Here is a 15,009-nt window from a genome sequence, read left to right on the forward strand (position 1 = left end):
CACCATACTGCTTCATCCTATTTCCTTCTCAGTTTCTCCAAAACACAAATAAATCAATAACTGTTTCTATCTTTTCTCTTAATTAGCCTCTTTCCTGCAAGCTGTCACGTCTGGGGGCCCTATGCCTGCCTGCCTGCCTGGTCTTGTCCCTGGGGAGGCAGAAAAGAATCCATCCCAGTTTAGAACAAGCATTAGCATATCAAAAACTCAGGTTGACATTGTGGCTACTCCCACTCAGCACAGCCCCTGAGGCTCATATCCAAACAGATTTTGAGGCAAATGATTTCTTGAATTATGTTTCCGTATAAAGTACCCGGTAGGATGCAGACACAAACCCGTGGCAACACCTGCACAACTTTTACTGTAAATTCCAACCCAGATACTGAAGAGGGGTGGGTACTAAGGTTGGACTTGCCTGGCCTTGCTTTTTCTCAGATGTTAGTCCAGGACAAATGTAAAATTAGCCCCACCCCCTCCCAGTGCTAAACTCAGCTGGAGCCACGATGAGGCCAGTTACTTTTAGAAACCATCACTTTGGGGCTTAGAGCTGAGCAACAAAAACAGGTGTTGGAAACTGGGCCGCCTGTAACTTGCAAGGCAGGAAAGAAGAGCCATATCAAGTTCAGGGGCCGGGATCAGAACGCCAGATCCAAGGTCCAGGGCTGCAAATCCAGAGTGATCCAGGGTCATGGTCAAATCAAGGAGAAACAGCACAAAACCAAACCAGAGCTGCCCATACCTCTTATTGCAATGCTAAGGTAGGGTGAGGATGGGAGGTACAGGGAAAGCAGGAAGTCGGATGTTTACTAGATAAAGAGTGTGCTGGATGCTTTGTATATGGGGTTTTGTGGAGGGTTTCCCAGGTGGCACAGTGTTAAAGAGTCCACTCCTGCCAATGCAGGAGATGCAAGAGACGCAGATTTGATTCCTAGGTAGGGAATATCCCCTAGAGTAAGAAACAGCAACTCACACCAGTATTCTTGCCTGGAAAATTCCATGAACAGAGGAACCTATTGGGCTGCAGTCCATGGGGTCCAAAAGAGTCAGACATGATTGAGCACACACACCACACACACACACACACACACACACGTGGAATTTTATTGCTGGGAACTATTGCTTTGCCTCTTTTAGCATTGACTGAATGGAATGTCAGAGCTGTTGAGTAAGTTAGCCAATATCACACAGTCAATACACAGCCAAGCAGGGATTCAAACCCTAGCCTGTTCAACATAAGGCGTGGCTGCCTCTAGGAGCAGCAGTAAGGGAAATTTCAAATCCACCCACAGCCCGTGAGAATGGATCACTAAGTTGCCTCATCGGTATTCTTCACCTTGGATCATGTACTAATTTCCTAGGGAGCCTTGACAAAAGTACCAATGCCTGGGCACCATCACCCAGTACTTCTGTGTAACTGCTCTGGGGCAGGGCCTAAGCAGAGGTATTTTACAATCTCCTGGGAGAGTCTCTTATGGTACTTGGGTCAAGAGCAAGGCTCTTGTGGTTGATTGCTGATCAGTTCCCCCATTTATGTCTGACTTATCTGGGTTCCACTCCAGACCAGCTGGCTACTTGGTCGGTAATGGCCATTTTCCATAGAAGATTGTCTGGTTGAGGATTGATCATCTATGAAGTCAGGTAAAAAATTAACATACATCCCCATAAAGAGAGGATAGAGGCCAGGAACTTATAAAGGATTCTATAAAGCAGAAAATTTCAAAAATGAGAGGAAGAGAGAACAAGATGGCAGAGGAGTAGGTGGACATTGAGTACGTCTCTCTCTGCAGATACATCAGGAATACACCTTCAGACACAGCAGTGCATACAGAACAGCCACTGAGAGCGGAGAGGAGTACCTGAACAGTGGAAAAGAATATTTAGAACCACGCAAAACTCGGTAGGATGAAAGAACTAGGGGGAAAAACAGGACTATTAGTAGAATTGGACCTGCCCTTGGCGGGTGGGGGAACTAAAGCAGGGGTCCGATCCCCACATAGGGACAATTGTCTGAGTCAGAAGAGAAAAATTTAAGGCTAAGAGTGAAACAGCTCATCTGTGGCAGCCTAAATGGAATGAGAATCAGACAGTCCTTGCCACAGCTATGCATACCCCGGACAGGGACGCAGGTGTCCTGCGCAGCAGGAAGGCACAGCAGCTGGGAGCTGGAGTGTAGGGATTTTGGAGCAATCCCAGGGCGAGGGCTGCTGTTGACTGTGGAGAAACAGATTGAGGGGGTGTGAGGGAGGAGATTTTGGTAGGAAATGCCTGTGGAGGAAAGCCAGGCAGCCATGGAAGCAAGGCGATACTGCTGAGTCACGCATATGGGCCTGAGCCATCACCATAGCCTCTCTCTTCCCACGCACCAGCATCAGCAGCTGAACAATAGAAAGACTGGCCCATCGAATGCCTGACCCACTGATCTACAGAGTAGGACCCCACCCAGGGTGTACTGTTCTTTTCCCCTTGCAGTTAATCCTTAATGTATATAAATCTTGTTCATTTATTTCTATTTAATTTTGCATACCTATTCTTTCTTTCTTTTCATTCTTTCCTTTCCTCTCAAAATGTTTGTTAGTTTTGTTTTCACTGCTTTATTCCCCACTTGGCACCCTGCTTTAGTTTTGTTTTCCAGTTTGTGCTTTAGTTAGTTTTGTTCTTAACTGGTGAATATAATTTTTTATTTCCTTTGCTCACCAGGTTAATCTACTGTACTTTATTTTTGTTGGACTGTTTTGACTTTGCTTCTGGGTATATATGCATATGTGTATATTCCATTATTTTAATTATTATTTGCCTGAATTAGTAACTGCCATTTGTCTGGAGTTCATCTTTGGTTTCTCATTTCTGGGTATTTGTTTTAATCTCACTTAATGCCATAACAAACCGAATCTTCGTTCCTGACCAGAGATCAAGCCCTGAGCCTTTGGAGTGGGAGCACTGACTCCAAGACCCTAGACCACCAGAGAACTAACCCTAGGGAATATCAAACAGTGAGAACTCACACCAAGGAAACCAGTTAAATACAAGACCTGGCATCATTCAACCACCAGTAACACCCTGAGCAGGACACCTCATCTAAACAACAAACAAAACAAAAATACAAACCAAATAATCAGCAGACAGGATTACCACCTCACTCAGCCTTGCCTATCAGAGGAAAAAACAAACAAACAAAACCTCAGCACAAATCTCATCCAATACAAAGCTTGCACAAACCACCGGATCAACCTTAAGAGGGCAGAAATGAAAAGGAAGAAAGAATTCAAACTCGAAGCTTGGGAAAAGGAGACCTCGAACACAACAAGCTAAAAAAAAATAATGAAAAGGCAGAGAAATACTACACAAATAAAGGAACAAACTAGAAACACAGAAATCCAAATAAATGAAAAGGAACTAGGCAAACTACCTGGAAAAGAATTCAGAATAATGAAGTAAAGGCGATCAAAAACCTTGAAAACAAAATGGAGAAAATGCAAGCAATTAACAAAGACCTATAAGAATTAAAGAGTAAGGATTCAGAGCCAAACAACACAATTACTGAAATTAAAAATACTCTAGAAGGAATCAATAGCAGAATATCTGAAGCAGAAGAATGAATCCGTGAGCTAGAAGATAAAATGGTGGAAACAACTTTTGAAGAGCAGAATAAAGTAAAAAGAATGAAAAGAACTGAGGATAGTCTCACAGACCTCTGGGGCAATATCAAATGCACCTACATTTGAATTACAGGGGTCTCAGAAGAAGAATAGAAAAAGAAAGGGCATGAGAACATTTTTGAAGAGATTATAGTTGAAAATTTCCCCAACATGGAAAAAGAAATAGTCAGTCAAATATAAGAGGTGCAAAGAGTCCTATACTGGATAAACCCAAGGAGAAACACGCCAAGACACATACTAATCAAACTAACAAAGACTAACACAAAGAAAGAATATTAAAAGCAGCAAAGGAAAAGAAACAAGTAACATACAAGGGAAACCCCATATATTTAACAACTGATCATTCAGCAGAAACTCTACAGGCCAGAAGGGAATGGGAGTATATATTTAAAGTACTGAAAGGGAAAAATCTACAACCAAGATCACTGTACTTGGCAAGGATCTCATTCAAAATTGATGGAGAAATAAAAAGTTTTTCAGACAAGCAAAACTTAAGAGAATTCAGTACCACCAAATCAGCATTATAACAAATGTTAAGGGGACTTATATAGTCAAGAAATATAAGAGAAGAAAAAAGATCTACAAAATCAACCCCAAACAATTAAGAAAATGGCAATAGGAACATATATATCAATAGCTACTTTAAATGTAAATAGATTAAATGCTCCAGCCAAAAGACACATACTGAATGGATAAAAAAACAAGACCTATATAAATACTGTCTACAAGAAACCCACTCCAGACCTAAAGACACTGAAAGTGAGAGGATGGAAAAATATATTCCATGCAAATGGGAAGCAAAAGAAAGCTTGAGTAACAATCCTCATATCAGACAAAATAGACCTTAAAATGAAGAATGTTATACGAGATAAGGAAGGACACTACATAAAGATCAAGGGATCAATCTAAGAGGAAGAAATAACAATTGTAAATATCTATGCACCCAACATAGGAGTAGCTCAGTACATAAGACAAACACTAAGAGACATAAAAGGAGAAATTGACAGTAACACAATAATAGTAGGAGACTTTAACACCCCACTCAAACCAAGAGACATTATCAAAACAGAAAATTAATAAGGAAACACAAGTCTTAAATGATACACTAGATGGAATGGGTCTCACTGATATCTTCAGGACATTCCATCCAAATGCAGAAGAATAAGAGCCTTCTTCTCAAGTGCACATGGAACATTCTCCAAGACAGACCACATCCTGGGTCACAAATCAAACTTCAGTAAATTTAAGAAAATTGAAATTGTATCAAGCATCTTCTCCCACCACAATGCTATGAGACTACATATCAATTACAAGAAAAAAAATTGTAAGAAACAAACACATGGAGATTAAACAACACATTTCTCAATAACCAACAGGTTACTGAAGAAATACAATGGAGCATTACTCAGCCATTAAAAAGAATACATTTGAATCAGTTCTAGTGAGGTGGGTGAAACTGGAGCCTATTATACAAAGTGAAGTAAGCCAGAAAGAAAAACACCAATACAGTATACTAATGCATATATATGGAATTTAGAAAGATGGTAATGATAACCCTATATGCGAGATAGCAAAAGAGACACAGATGTATAGAACAGTCTTTTGGACTCTGTGAGAGAGGGTGAGGGTGGGATGATTTGGGGGAATGTCATAGAAACATGTATAATATGATATAAGAAACGAATCACCAGTCCAGGTTTGATACAGGATCCTTGGGGCCGGTGCACTGGGGTGACCTGGAGGGATGGTACAGGGAGGGAGGTGGGAGGGGGGTTCAGGATGGGGAACACGTGTACACCCGTGGCAGATTCATGTTGATGTGGGGCAGAACCAATACAATATTGTAAAGTAATTAGCCTCCAATTAAAATAAATAAATTTAAATTTAAATAAATAAATCACTGGAACTAAAAAAAAAAAAAAAAGAAAGAAAGAAATCAAAAGGGAAATCAAAAAATTTCTAGAAACAAATGACAGTGAAAACATGACAACGCAAAACCTGTGGGATGCAGCAAAAGCAGTTCTAAGAGGGAAGTTTATAGCAATGCAATCTTACCTCAAGAAACAAGAAAAACATTGAACAGACAACCTAACTTTAGCCCTTAAACAACTGGAAAAAGAAGAACAAAAAGCCCCCAAAATTAGGAGAAGGAAAGAAATCATAAAGATCAGGGCAGAAGTGAATGAAAAAGAAATGAAAGAAACAATACTAAAGATTAATAAAACTAAAAGCTGGTTCTTTAAGAAGATAAACAAAATGGACAAATGTTTAGCCAGACTCATCAAGAATAAAAGAGAGAAGAATTAAATCAACAAAATTAAAAATTAAAAAGGAGAGGTTACAATAGATAGTGCAGAAATATAAAGGATTATAAGAGACTATTATGAACAACTATGTGGCAATAAAATAGATAACCTGGAAGAAATGGACAGATTCTTAGAAAAGTTCAACCTCCCAAGACTGAACCAGAAAGAAATAGAGATTATGAACAACCCAATTACAAGCACTGAAATTGAAGCTGGATTCAAAAATCTCCCATAAAATAAAAGCCCAGGACAAGATGGCTTCACAGGAGAATTCTATCAAACATTTACAGAAGAGCTAATGTCTATCCTTCTAAAACTCCCAAAAAAATTGCAGAGGAAGGAACACTTCCAAACTGATTCTATGAGGCCACCATCACCCTGATACCAAAACCAACAAAGACAACACATAAAAAAAGAAAACCGCAGGCCAACATCACTGATGAACATAGATGCAAAATTCCTCAATAAAATTTTAGCTAACAGAATTCAGCAACACATCAAAAGCTCATAATCACGATCAAGTTGGGTTTATTCCAGTGATGCAAGGATTCTTCAGTATATGCAAATCAATCAATGTGATACACCACATTAACAAATTGAAATATATAAACCATATGATAATCTCAATAGATGCAGAAAAAGCCTTTGACAAAATTCAGCACCTGTTTATGATTAAACTCAAAAAAATGGGCATAAAAGGAACACAACTCAATATGGTAAAGGCCATATATGATAAGCCTACAGCAAACATTGTATTCTCAATGGTAAAAAACTTAAAGCATACCCCTAGGATCAGGAACAAGACAAGGGTGTCCACTTTCACCACTATTATTCAACGTAGTTCTAGAAGTCCTAGCTATAGCAATCAGAGAAGAAAAAGAAACAAAAGAAATCGAGAACAGAAAAGAAGTAAAGCTTTCACTGTCTGCAAATGACCTGATACTGTACATAGAAAACCCTAAAGATAGCATCAAAAAAGTATTAGAGCTAATCAGTGAATTTTGCAAAGTTGCAGGATACAAAATCAATACACAGAAATCACTTGCATTTCTATACACTAACAATGAAAAATTAGAAAGAGAAATTTAGGAATCACTCTCATTCACCATTGCAACAAAAAGAATTAAATATCTAGGAATAAACCTACCTAAGGAGAAAAAAGGACTGTACACAGAAAATTATAAGACACTAATGAAAGAAATCGAAGATGACATAAACAGATGGAGAGATATTCCATGTTCCTGGGTAGGAAGAATCAGTATTGTGAAAATGACTATACTACCAAATGCAATCTACAGATTCAATGTGATTCCTATCAAAAGTCCAATGACATTTTTCACAGAACTAGAACAAAACATTTCACAATTCATATGGAAACACAGAAGACCCCGAATAGCCAAAGCAGCCTTGAGAAAGAATGGAGCTGGAGGAATCAACCTTCCTGACTTCAGATTATACTACAAAGCTACAGTCATCAAGACAGTATGGTCCTGACATAAAAACAGAAATATAGACCAATGGAACAAGATAGAAAGCCCAGAAATAAACCCATGCATCTATGGGTACCTTATCTTTCACAAAGGAGGCAACAACATGCAATGGGGCAATGACAGCTTCTTCAATAAATGGTGCTGGGAAAACTGGACAGCTACATGTAAAAGAATGAAATTAGAACACTTCCTAACACCATACACAAGATAAATTCAAAATGGATTAAAGACCTAAATGTAAGAACAGAAATTATAAAACTCTTAGTGGAAAACATATGCAAAACATTCGATGACATAAATCAATGTAGGATCCTCTATGATCTACTTCCTAAAATACTGAGAATAAAAACTAAGTGGGACCTGATTAAACGTAAAAGCCTTTGAACAGCAAAGGAAACTATAAGCAAGGTGAAAAGACAACCCTCAGAATGTCAGAAAATAATAGCAAGTGAAACAATGGACAAAGGATTAATTTTCAAAATATACAAGCAGCTCATACAACTCAATGCTAGAAAAAGAAACAACCCATTCAAAAAGTGGAAAAAGACCTAAACAGACATTTCTCCAAAAAAGACATACAGATGACTAACAAACACATGAAAAGATGCTCAATATCGCTCATTATTAGAAAAATGCAAATCAAAACTCCAATGAGATATCACCTCACACTGGTCAGAATGGCCATTATAAAAAGTCTAAAAACAATCAATGCTGGAGAGGGTGTGGAGAAAAGGGAACACTCTTGCACCATTGGTGGGAATGTAAATTGATAGAGCCGCTATGGATGATGGTATGGAGATTCCTTAAAAAAACCTAGGAATAAAACAACCATATGACCCAGCAATCCTACTCCTAGGCATATACTCTGAGTAAACCAAAATTGAAAAAGACACATGTATCCCACTGTTCTTTGCAGGACTATTTACAGCAGCTTGAACATGGAAGCAACCTAGATGTCCATCGACAGATAAATGGATCTTTATCCATTCTTTAAGTTGTGGTACATATACAGAATGGAATGTTACTCAACCATAAAATGGAACACATTTGAGTCAGTTCTAATGAGGTGGATGAACCTAGAACCTATTATACAAAGTGAACTATGTTGGAAAGAAAAGGAGAAATATTGTATTCTAATGCATATATACAGAATCTAGAAAAATGATACAGAATTTATTTACAGGGCAGCAATGGATAAACAGACATAGAGAATAGACTTATGGACATGGGGAGAGGGGAGGAGAGGGTGAGATGAATGGAAAAAGTAACATGTAAACTTACATTAGCATATGTAAAATAGATAGCCAACAGGGAATTTGCTGTATGTCTCAGGAAATTCAAACAGGGGCTCTGTGTCAACCTAGAGGGGTGGGATGGGGAGGGAGCTGGAAGGGAGGTTCAAAAGGGCGGGGATATATGTAGACCTATGGTTGATTCATGTTGAAGTTTGACAGAAAGCAACAAAATTCAATAAAACAGTAAATTTAAAAAATAAATAAATAAAATCACAAAGCATTCTCAACAACCCTTCAAAAAAAGAAAAATCGGGAGGACAAGAATCAGCATCATCTATCATTTTAACGTGTCACTGTGCCCATTTCACCAAAACTTTATAGAGGGAGGAGAGTCCCTTGATGTAACTCGCAGGGCTCCCAGCCAAGAAGTAAGAAGTACAGATGAGTGCACTTTTGCTATCACTCAGGAATGTCTGTCCAGGCACATTTAACTTAACAGCTTCTATGCAGTTTAGCACTTGATTATGTATCTTTAATGTTCTGATTTCTACTTGTTTCATATTTAATTGCTTCAAGTCATGCCTAGTTTGAAGTCTCCTGGAAAACAGGGACTGTATCATCTAGGAGACAGAAAATAAGATCTGAAAAACCTCTGATAGTCCCAGCTGGGACATCTTTGGGTCCTCTTAATTGCATATTGGCATCATCTTGGAAATTAAAAATAGTACTAACTCCTGGGTCCAATCCTTGAGAATGTGATTAAATTGGTCCTAGATGTGATATGAACATTATCACTTTTCAAAGTTGCCCAGAGAATTAGAATATGCACCCAAGGCTGAGAAGCAAAACTGAAGGATAATAAAAAGCAATGTGAAAAAAAATGATTAAAATGGTTATGACTGTGAAGGGAAAAAATGGGGTTTGTTGATTTATTTTATTTTTGCTGATCTGTGTTCTCTATTTCTCCACATTGGTTATACAATTTCAAAAAGTAAGACTAAGGTAAAAATGAAACTGGATTGTGCTGTGCTGTGCTAAGTCACTTCAGTCATGTCCAGCTCTTTGACAGCCCCATGGATTGTAGTCCACCAGGCTCCTCTGTCCATGCAATTTTCCACTGAACAATACTGGAGTCAGTTGCTATGCCCTCCTCCAGGGGATCTTCCTGACACAGGGGCTGAACCTGCGTTTCTTATGTCTCTTGTATTGGTAGGTGGTTCTTTACTACTAGAGCCACCTGGGAAGCCCAAATACTGGATTTGGTATTTCTAAATTGTCTACTTTTTTCAGAGATAAATTGCTAACAATGATAACTTGTACCAAGTTGGAATGGGTCCTGATCGCACACTATTCTCATTCACTTAGCAAATATTTATTGAGAACATGCTATATTCCAGATGACAGACACTGGTCATATAAATGTGAATTTTGTAAATACAAATCCCTGCTCTCAGGAAGTTTACAATTTAACAGAGAAGATTAACAGTCAAACAAGTAAGTACAAACTTCAGGAAGATGTTTTGGTAGGTACAAACAGCTGAGTATTATATTGTTTTGTAAATAACCATAATAGAAATTGCAAACATCCAGCTTACACCTCCCCTCCTTTGCTTATTGATTATGTCACACTTTTCTGCTGTAACTCAGTATCCATTTCAACATAATCATTCACTCTGAGGTGGTACTTGAAATAAAACATAACTAGTACCCCAGGAAAGAGCTATGAATTATCTTTTTGAAGGTAAACTAGGTGATTCAAAAGGTAATTGAATGTTATGGCCATGTAGCTCCTCTTGGATCATACATCTTCTGGATAACAAATATAAGCTCTGGACAAAATGTAAAAATGTCTAATTGAAGGTGCTAAAGAGGAAAAAAAAAAAAAAACAACAGACAGAAACCACAGGAGACTGAGCCATTGGAAGAAGAAAACGGCATGGGTTAAGTTCCCTGATTTACAGCTTTTAGCCTAAGAATAGGGCCCTATCTGTCATAAACAGGGAAAAAAGGAAGCCCTACACTCTATGGATAAATTCTGCCCACATCTATGGCTGATCGTGAACCATATATAGAAGAAGAAGATTTTAAAAGTCCCAGCTAAGCTAAAAGAACTGAATTAAAATTCTAGCTACTACAGGGGAGATAGAGTTTTGTAGTTTGAGTTCAGCCACTTCAACTATTTGAATAAAGAAAAGTTAGTACTCATCAGAAGAGCAATATAGAATCCAGACTTTCCACAGCATGTCATTCTTAAAGACAATAATACACTCCAAAACTATTCACCATATAACAAAATAGGAAAACAGGACTTATTTTAAAAAGAAAAGATAATCACCAGAGACCAACATCTGAGACAATTTGCATGATGAAATTAACCAACAAGAATTTTCAAGAAGTTATTGTAAGTATGCTCAAGTACCCAAAGGAAAATGTTATAATGAAGGAAAATATAGAAATAATATCTTAGCAGATAAGTAGAAATTATTTTTATAAATCAAATGAAAATATAAGAACTGAAAAATAAATTTCTGAGATAAAAATTCAGTGTGTGCTTAAAAGCGCAAAGGAGATGAAAGAACAAAAAGTTGGTGAACTAGAAGACAGATGATAAGAAATGATTCAAACTGAGGAACAGAGATGTAGTAAATGTACAGAGACTCATAGATCATTGCAATAATACCCAAATGTCTTATATACATATAATTGAAGTCCCAAAAGGTGAGGAGAGAAAGAACAACACAGAAAAGTATTTGAATAAATAACAGGTGAAAAGTTTATAAATTTGGGAAAAGACAGATGTTTATAGACTCTAAAACTTCAAAAAATGCCAAGAAAGATTAATATCAAAAACAAGCAAAAGAAAGATAAAAAACCTTTATGCATGTCACAAACTGCTAAAAATCAATGATAAAGAGAAAATCAACAAAATGCTGAGAGAAACTGAAGATGTAACTAAATGGAGAAATATACTACATTAATGGATTGAAAGATTTGGTATTGTTAAGATGGTAATTACTAACTTGAACTATGGATTCATTACAATCCTAATCATAATCCTGGTATGCTTTTTAGTCAAAATTGACAAGCTGATTCTAAAATTTCTGTAGAAATGTAAGGAATTTAGAACATTAATAGAAGGTTTGAGAAAAAGAAGTCAAAGTTGTAGACTTATTCTACTTGATTCAAGACTTACCCTGAAGCTACAATAATCAAGACAGTGCAGCGCTGGCACAAGGATCAACAGATGAGTAAATCAGAATAGAGTCCAGAAATAGGTCCATTTTTAGACATTTATTTTATTTTTGACAAAGGTGTTAAAACAACCCTGTTAGGAAAGGAACAAACAGTGTTGAAATGATTATGTATTCATATGAAAACAAATTAATCTTGCCCTAAATCATACTATTTACAAAAATCAATTTGTGATTGACCATGGATCTAAACATGAAAGCCAGAGCTATAACACTTCTAGAAGAAACAGGAGATTATTTTCATGACTTGGAGTGGGGCGGGGGAGACAAAAGCAAAAAAATAAATAAAATCTGCACTTAATCAAAATTAAGTTTTTGTTTATCAGAAGAAACATCATTAATAAAATGTATAGGCAAGCCACAGGGCAGGAGATGATATCAGCAAAACATGTCAGACAAAGAACTGGTATTCTGAATACACAAAATGCTCCTAAAACTCAATAATAAAATGACAATCAGTTGTTAAATGGCCAAAAGATTTGAACAGACACTTCATAAAAGATGGTAAATGAATGGCCAACAGGCACATGAAAAGGTGTTCAACTTTTTAGTCATCAAGGACATACAAAACTGAGCCACAGTGAGGTACCATTCCACACGCACCAACAGAGCTGAAATTAAACTGACAGCACCAACTGTTGTCAGAAGAATGCAAAGTAACTAGGGCTCTTGTACATGGTTGGTAGGAGGGAAAAATGGTCAAGACATTGGGAAAGATACATACCTATTTTAAGACCCAAAGAATTGATCCTTTCAAACTGTGGTGTTGGAGAAGACTCTTGAGAGTCCCTTGGACTGCAAGGAAATCAACCCTGAATATTCATTGGAAGGACTGAAGTTGAAGCCAGTACTTTGGCCACGTGATGCAAAGAGCTGACTCATTGGAAAAGATTCTGATGTTGGAAAAGATTGAAGGTAGGAGGAGAAGGGGACCACAGAGGATGAGATGGTTGGATGGCATCATCAACTTAATGGACATGCATTTGAAAAAACTCCAGGAGATGGTGAAGAACAGGGAAGCTTGGTGTGCTGCAGTTCATGGGGTTGCAAAGAGCCAGACACGATCGAGGAACCACAACAATTTTAAGACCCAGCAATTCTGTTCCTAGATATTTACCCAGGGGAAAAAGAGGGAGGCCTGGCGTGCTGCAGTCCATGGGGTCGCAAAGAGTCGGACATGACTGAGCGGCTGAACTGAACCTAAACAAATACATGTCCACAAAAATTTGGTTAGAATATGTTCATGTTAGCTTTATTCATAATAACCCCATAATAAAGTCATAATAAGTCGTAATAAACTTGAGGACCCAGTGTCCATGAACAGGAGACTTGAAAAAGTTTGGCATATTCATACAATAAAATACTATTCATCAAAGAAAAGAAACCAATAACATGGATAGGTGAATCTCAAAACATGCTGAGTGAACACAAATTCCACAAAAGAATACAAATTATTTGCTTTTATTTATATGAAGTACTAGAATAGGTGAAATTGATATCTGGTGAGAATAAGAGGAGGTTGGATCTCTCTAGGAGTGTTAAGCCTAGAGTTTGCTGGGAAAGGACAAGAGAAACATTCTAGGGTGATGGTCCATGTTCTGTTTCTTGATAGGGTCTGGGCTGCAAAGGTGTGTGCATTTATAGGAACTCATCGAATGATATGCTGACAGTTTTTGCATTGTGTAGTACAAGATTTTCATCTGAAAAGAGATAAAAGAATTGTAAACAAAATTTGAGCTCTGATTAATAACATTGAAGTATTTGGGGGAATGTATTAATGTCTGGAACTTTCTTCGAAACTTAGTAACAAAGTTAATTAGCTGCTGAGTGTATAAAGAATAAATATATAATATAGCAAATACTGTAACATGTCAGTTGAAGAAACTACGTGGTATGTATTTGGGTGTTCACTATAAAATTCTTTCAACATAGCTGTAAGTTTGAACATTCTATATTGGAATGTTGAGAACAAAAGAAAACTGAGGAGAATTGGCAGATTGCCTGTGAGCTGGAGTCCTGGGCCTGAGGAAAGACACCAGAGTCTACTTGATGTAGAGGGCAATAGGGTTAAAAAGGGGGCTCCTGGGTCCAGATATTGGCTTTCTTTGCTTTGTTCTAACTGTGGCAATGAACCTGGAGACTAAGACAAAGCAAAGGACAAAATGCCTCTTGCATTTCATAAGACCCACTGGTTCATGCTCTCTGCAATTGCCTTGCTTACCAGAAAGGGACTTTAAGAATTCTTAATGCATATAAATATCAAATCACGATGATGTACACTATGATGAACACATATAAAACTACTATGCTATTGTATGTCAGTTATGCTTCAATTAAAAAAAAAAGATCCTCAACAGATCTGTTCTAAAAATCTGGAACAGAAGGGATTGTCAGACACCATTTACTCTCTGGCTACTGGGCACTTACTATGTACTACTCTCTGTGCAAGGATATGAGGAGTCCGTGATAAACCAAATAAAAGTAGTCCCTGCCCTTTTTTGACTTTATCATTGATGAAACTCTGCTCCTCTTCTACTCTGAATGTTTACACCCCGACTAAGAGATTTACAAGTTTCTTCTATAAGGCCATGTTGACATTGCTTAAATCTCTGAATTCAAAAACTCCTTTCTAATGTTGGAACTGAATGTCTTCATTTCAATAGAAAGAACTTTTTTTTTTTCTTGTTTTATCCTCTCTGGAGTGAAACTTGACACAGGAAGATTCCCCAAAGCCTCAAAATAGTTCAGCAAGAAACTGGACATGTGTGTAGTGACCCAGAGTCACCGTACACTCTCATAAAGCACAGACGTGAGAGGGAAGGCAGCCAGCTGCTAAGCTCTGCCCTACTTCCAACGGAGGTCACTGGCATTACCATGTCTCATCCTGGCATCACAGCCGGAAGGTCTGCCCAAAGTTTAACCCAAGGACGTGGCATCAGGCAGAGGCACCCAGCTTACTGGGTAGCTTGACGTGGCCTTGAATTCCATGTTCCAAATCCCATTGCTTCAGTCTTACCTTTGACATATAAAAGAGACAACTCCTGACTTAAATAAATGTCTCTTCCCAAAGC

This window comes from Capra hircus, chromosome 15, assembly GCF_001704415.2.
Source record: "Capra hircus breed San Clemente chromosome 15, ASM170441v1, whole genome shotgun sequence".
Taxonomy (NCBI): domain Eukaryota; kingdom Metazoa; phylum Chordata; class Mammalia; order Artiodactyla; family Bovidae; genus Capra; species Capra hircus.